The sequence below is a fragment of the Berghia stephanieae genome, chromosome 1 (assembly GCF_034508935.2).
Source record: "Berghia stephanieae isolate SIO BIC M18660-M18661 chromosome 1, UCSD_Bste_1.3, whole genome shotgun sequence".
In the NCBI taxonomy this organism is placed as follows: Eukaryota; Metazoa; Mollusca; class Gastropoda; order Nudibranchia; family Aeolidiidae; genus Berghia; species Berghia stephanieae.
In genome coordinates this window covers 126,191,542-126,197,222 of record NC_088360.1, presented here as the reverse complement: position 1 = coordinate 126,197,222, position 5,681 = coordinate 126,191,542, and the positions used below count along the sequence as shown (strand labels likewise).

The 5,681-nt window shown below is 37.1% G+C and overlaps 1 long non-coding RNA gene across 1 annotated transcript in view; it reads right to left on the bottom strand.

The window, feature by feature from the left end:
- Positions 1-2,829, bottom strand: part of LOC144965407 (uncharacterized) — a 46,201-nt gene extending 43,372 nt beyond the window's left edge. Inside the window, exon 1 of the long non-coding RNA XR_013644013.1 lies at positions 2,705-2,829. This is a non-coding gene — a long non-coding RNA (uncharacterized LOC144965407). The remainder of the gene's footprint in view (positions 1-2,704) is intronic.
- Between the last annotated feature and the right edge of the window lie 2,852 nt (positions 2,830-5,681).

The following is a 5,681-nucleotide window of genomic DNA, read 5'->3' as shown; positions in this document are numbered from 1 at the left end:
TTGAACCTGGTCCCAGACTGGCAACGAGGTTCATCTGTGATAGTTGTGGATGAGGCTCTGACTGAGTTGGGGAATGAGCACTAGGTTCCAGAGACAATGATGTACTCAGCATTGGTACCTCACAGAGTACGTAGAGGAATCAGACTCGGAGTCAGCAACAAAATCGGGACCCTGTATATTTTGTGGAAAAGATGACAGATCAATCAATTTATTCATGTTGACAATAAACATGAAGAGCCATTGTTTAATAATCCAACTAAACAATTAGCTGGTTAATAATGCAAGTATAATAAAAAAGAGTTGAGAAAGGCAGACATATTGTCTAAGTATTTAATATGTTCAACTGTGCTTGGATAAATATAGATACACCAACCAGGGTTTCAGTAAACCGTTTTTAACCAACTCTTTAAATCCTACACCAGGACCAACAACTACAAAACAATTTTTTATATCACTACGATTCTGGACATATAAACGGTTGTCATTGCAACAATATGAACTTCCTAACCTTGCAACTGCAATATAGTTAACAAAAAAAGTTGATAAACATTACGATGCAAGAGAATTTGGACAAAATGCGAGATCAAAAGTATAATCCCAACAGAAGCTATTTTAATTTTTCCTGGAAACGCATCATTTTCACATTTTGTCAAATAAAAAACAAACGACTTCAAATGTGAATGGCTCATCAATGAATATCACTTCAAAATATAACGAGGAAGGTTTAAAATAGTGTTATTGTTGGCGAAGTCCACTGCAAAGAAAAATTTTTAACAACAAAAAACTAGGAGATCTCACTGGTGTAAAACAGTGTTGTCCTTGTCCTGAAATATTGTACTGCGCCTAACAGACTGCAGGTCTCATCTTTTGTGGCAAATGTGTTTTGTCCACCACAAAATATGGTGATGTGAAGCATTTTGAGCATGGTGCCGACTGTGGATAAACGCTATACAAATGTTATGATTTATTTTAATGTACATACTTACCACAAATGAATCATGTGATATGGAACTTTGTTCTGCATCACTTTCAGGCTCTGAGTTGAAGTCTATATAGAAAATAAAAACAACAAAAAAAAAAGCTGAAGACTATCATGTGCAAGTTTTTCTCTAAACTCTTAAACAAAAAATCATGCCATCTTGTGCTGTAAAAGGATTTTTTTAAAATTATTTACCTTATGATTATTGTCCTTTGGAAAAAAAGAAAATTAAGTCCGAAACCTTCTGGCTATTTTCTTTTAAATTTCAAGAACGTCAGAGTTGGCAAGGAGGACGGAAATATAATTCCAGAAACCAATCTGTCTATAATCATATCCATATGATAGTTTTTCGTTCAAGATTCAGGTACAGTCCACTTAGGATAATCGCAATACCTTGGGATCATCGAAAATGTTGGGATTAACCGAAATTCAGTTTCCTGTCCACTATTTCAACATTTTACACATTTATTGTCAACTCAAACCAGTAAATAATATTCTTAGTCCACCACATACAGAGCAATTTGATTGAAACAAAAACGATATGGCAGCCCCGTGTAGATTTGTCAACCAAAAGCAGCTATGAAGCAAGCCGATATCTTATTCAGATTGGAAGAAGTTTCAATCTTTTTTCTCAACAATTCAACATTTGTCAGAGTTAAAGAGATTAGCCTTAATGAGAGACAATAAGCTCTCACCAAACTCATTGGTCACAATGCACAGTTGTTAATCCTAAAACAAAGGATATCGCTCAGTCTCTCTTTATAACTGTCATTTATAACCTGTTGTCAAGATTATGACCAGCCCCACCCCTCTTCTATTTAATGGCCACCGATGACGTCACAAACCCATACTGCAGAGCCCCGCCCTCTTTCGACTCTAACAGAGTGGTGACACACTACTGTAGCATTAAATCCTGCTCACTCTCAATTCTTCAACCTGTCACGATTTCATCCATGATGAAATTTAATCATGATATACTGTTTGATTTCTTGAATTTACCACTTTTTAAAAACCGAAGTTTGTTGCAATTAACCAGTGACTTTATATAGAATTATTTCCATTGCTTAGGAAATATTGTGATTAACCGAAAGTTGCGATTAAATGAGTTGCAATTATCCGGAGTGGACTGTAATAGTATTACACATCATGACTCAAAAAAAAAAAAAAAAAAGCAAACTATGTGTACCTAAATGTTATTCATTTCCTCATCAAATTACATTCTTACCATTAACATCATAGATCACATCAAAAGGGTTGTCTGGATTGACAGCAAGACATTTTTCAGGATTTTTAAAGCTCAAATCTCTCTGATCTGAAGTTACAAAAGAAATAGCATATTCTCAACATTAAACTATGATTTTGTGATGGCTGTGATATGGCATACTGTATGCATAAAGCAAGATGCAAAGACAGGTTTAAGTTTAAATTATTTTATATTCTTTTCAAAAATCCATTCTAGTTTTGCCAAAATAAAATAAACACGAGAAGTGTTGAGTTGGATAGCGCTAAAACTAAAAGTAGTAGTGGTCGTAGTAGTAGTATTAGTAGTAAACGACAGATCTTACTCACTAGTGTGGAATCTACAGTCTACAGAAGTTCCCGAATTATCTGACTCCACTTCCAAATGACTGACTGACAAGTGACAATCATCAATCGGTGTGTGATGTCTACCCTATTGAAAATCTTAAATCAACTGTGATGTAATAAGAATGGCCAATAACTTACCATTTAAATTATCTCGGTGTCTCTTCAATGATGCCTCCAGCATCAATTTACCCCACGATGCCATAGACGTCTAGTTTGGAACTCAGCAAGTGACGAAAAAATACTTGCGGCTATAGAGAGGACGTCCGTCGGCCACTCTCTTGTAAGTCAGTAGTCAGTGGTTATCAGATATCCTTGGTTCTTGAAAAATATAGAAACACAGCGGTTCATTTAAAAAGACTCTTTTGTAGATCAAGATATAATGTTAGGTATTGCACTTTAAAATCTCTTCAGACATAGAACGGGTCAACTTGACGTCTAGACCAAATCATTTCGAAGATCGATATGGCAACAGCAACGCCTGGAATGGAGGATTTAAATGCGGCATCTGACGATTCTACTGCTATGACAGAAGATGCTCCATTTCACGACGTCGAGATGGCTTCAACTGGCATCAACATGCTACTCAATAATGGGTTTGATGAAGCGTTTGACTAAGAACTAAAGGCCGAGCTGATAACTGATAACCACCTACTACCGACTTGCAGAGTGAGTGAGTGCCGAGTGCCTCTTTATGCGCGAAATTGACTAAACATACGTTTCACGAAAAAAAGAGTTACTATGTTTGCTTGTCTCTTGTCACCAAGATAAGAATCCGGACCAAGATTCGATAAATCTGTTTCTAAAAATAGATTATAATTCGTATATCTTGTTCATTCCTCAGTTCATCAACTTTCACACAATTTTATATTAGGTTTTCATTACTATAAAAATCCATATAATGCTCTAGAATTTTAGAGAAAATTTCGGAAAGATATATTGCCTCACTATTGAAATATATCGATGAAAACACTGGTACCCCTATTGTACTTTTTTCAGGCGGTCACCTTATTGACCAACGTGAAAATTTAGGCATAACTCTTCTTACTGTGGTGTTTAACAAATAACTTCAATACTATGATTTACAATTATATATCCTTGACGGTTGGGTTGACAACCTTAAACTAAAAATAGAAAAGTGAATGTGCTAGAGGTCAAATCAATAGGGGGACCGGATTTTGGTCTCCCTATTGGTAAAGTACTGTAAAATGAACTAATAGGGTACCAAAAGTCTCCCTATCCGGTATTAATACATATATATATATATATATATATATATATATATATATATATATATATATATATATATATTGGGTCTGTCATTGTTTGTTTTCACCTCGTTTTCTTACACAAATTCTCCTACATGATTGGTTCGACCAGAGTTCCTGGGGTCATCAGGGAGGTTGACTTGAGATGTCTGGGAGGAATATTGTTGTGTCTTGTCAGTTGGCGCCAGTGTTGTTTCCGGATGTAGATTGTCCATGTGTGTGCATGTGTGGGTGTGGGTATATATATATTCAACTCTACGATGGCAAATGACACAAACAAACAACTGAAGGTTGCACTTTTAAACACCAGGTTAGTTTGTAAGAAGGCTGTTATTATATTCGATTTTATCGTCGATAACGATTTCGATGTCTTATTTGTTACCGAAACATGGCTTACTTGAGCTAACTATACAATGACGTCGGCAAAACAAAAAGACTGGCAGCACGTGGTAAAACATGTGCTCCTACCTTTGACCTCTAACTTTCCATAACAAATTATAGAAAAATAACCATAAATATGTGGTTGTTTGGTGGCAAAAGTAGCACATATTCATAAAAAGTCAATCACGCATCAAATACTGTATAGATATTGATAGTTTATGACTCAAATGATACAATTTATAAAAAAAATACCGTCGAGCTAACACAGAAACCCCTCCAGTAGTTGGAATGTAAACAAAAGTAAAGAAAAATGATCCCCATCTTTGCGTAGCACCGACCACATTCAAGCGACAAAAGTCTAGCCTTTTCGTAATGTTATTGACTCTCGCCCTTTCCTGATAAGAGTATGTTCCGAGTTCGAAACAAACTTTAGGTCTCTGGATACCTGCTCACAACTGGAAAAGGAACCAGACAAGGAACCCCTGCCACCGTGTTCACGGAAGTTATTGTGGTAGCCCGTCCCCACATAAGACTGTTGTGGTTTTTGCTAAGGGAAAGGAGGGGGGTGGGGGGGTGGAGGGGGTGATAGAGAGAAAGGAAGGGGTGAAAGAATATGGGAGTGTCCACTCAAACCCTTGTCTCATCTTTGAGAGTTGACTGTCTGCTGATAAGCAATATGTAAAAAAGATGTTGATTGGATCCGTATGACATGCTTAAGGGTCATTGCAACATAGTTCGGGCCATTTGCATCTAATTATCTGAGACTAGCCTTTGTACATATAGATGCCCAGAGCAGACGATGGAGCACATTCTTAGAGAATGCCAGGATGGGCCCGGCTGCACTGACCATGACCTAATAGTCTGCTCCACAGATACTGTGGAGTGGGTTCGGTGTTGGAGCGACACGCTATGATGATCATCATCATCATTGCCTTTTTCACCCTGGATCAGGGTATAGGCCACAGACAAACAGTTTCCATCCTTCTCTAGCCTGAGCTAACTTTTTTAAAATCTCATTCCATGTCCTACCACTTCTTTGTATATCAGCTTCTTTAATTCTCTGTTGTCCTTCATAAATTCTGTCATTCCAGAAACTCTTCGTTCGCCCAAGCTAAAAAAAAAAGGATTTGGTTTGTCCGTCTGCGTTTCTGTAACGGTTTGAGTTTAACGGAAAGTGGTGATGATCTGGATCTTCGTCTGGTTAGCTCTATGGAGAGAGTGACAGTGGTCTCACCAGTGTTGCCATGTACCTTTGCAAAAATCCCGCCAAGTTTATGCCAGAAATCCGCCAAAATCCGCCAACTTTATCCTACTTCACCTGCGACATTTGCCAAAAATCGGCCCAAAAATCCGACATTTTATTTAAAACACTTATATAATCAACAACAGTGCATTGTCTCAGAATAAAAAAAATGTGTCACTAAACGCTACTCGCCTATTTACAATTGTATACAGGGCTATTTCTTTTT